The sequence below is a fragment of the Taurulus bubalis genome, assembly GCF_910589615.1.
Source record: "Taurulus bubalis genome assembly, chromosome: 6".
Classification (NCBI taxonomy): domain Eukaryota; kingdom Metazoa; phylum Chordata; class Actinopteri; order Perciformes; family Cottidae; genus Taurulus; species Taurulus bubalis.
Window position 1 is genome coordinate 2,277,812 of NC_136594.1, and position 914 is coordinate 2,278,725.

Genomic DNA, 914 nt, shown 5'->3' on the forward strand with positions numbered 1-914 from the left:
CCCCACCGCCCCAACACAACTGTTACAAAATGGTCCATTCTGAATTCGTATTGAAATAACAACTTTTTGTGACTCCTCCATCTTTGCTTTCTCAAATAATAGAATAAAGAAAATTGCAATCACTTAAACCAGATCGCTCCATCAGACAAAAACCAATAAAATGTGCAATCACTTTGTTAAAACAATGCAAATAGAGTTACATCTGTGCAGAAATAACACATATTTTGCAAAAACATAGTTTATTGTGGCTGTAATTAACCTGTTCTGCACTGCATATCTTTTTAATATAATAACAATAACGTGCAGCCCGTGAAACAAAACAAACAAGTTCAAATATTTGGCAATAAAAAGTTTTGCAGATTTTTTTTTTTTGCCTTTGGACAGAGATCATGTAGCTCTTTATGCTAAGCTACGCTGACGGCTTCTAGCGGTAGCGTCACACAAACAAGCTGGCTTTGGGGTTGATCTCATCTGCAAAGAGAGGAGGAGGAGGAGGAGGAGGAGGAGGAAGAGGAGGATGAGAGAAAAGGTTCTTAAGGATTGGCCCAAGACAACTAATGGGGTTTCGGGTCAGGTGGGTCCGTAGAAACCCGGTCCTGCTGGAAGACTCTATTAAGTAGTCGGCCTGTATCCACAGCGGGAGGAAACCTCATTCCGGGGTCAGAATAATGTGAGAACAAACAATATGCTGCTGTCTGCGCGAGGCGAGAAGGTTTATTGCCTCACAGCTCACAATAACATGCTGAGAGCTTCACATGGTTGTCTATCAACACAGAGATTACAATTACTGCACAGCCTCAACTTTCCTTCACGCCAAAAACTCTCCCAGACTGTTCAGACATTTCTGAAAGGAATCCTCCAGTGACTCCTCGTACTTCCACCAGCTGCTGGAGACACTTTAACACTCGTGAACG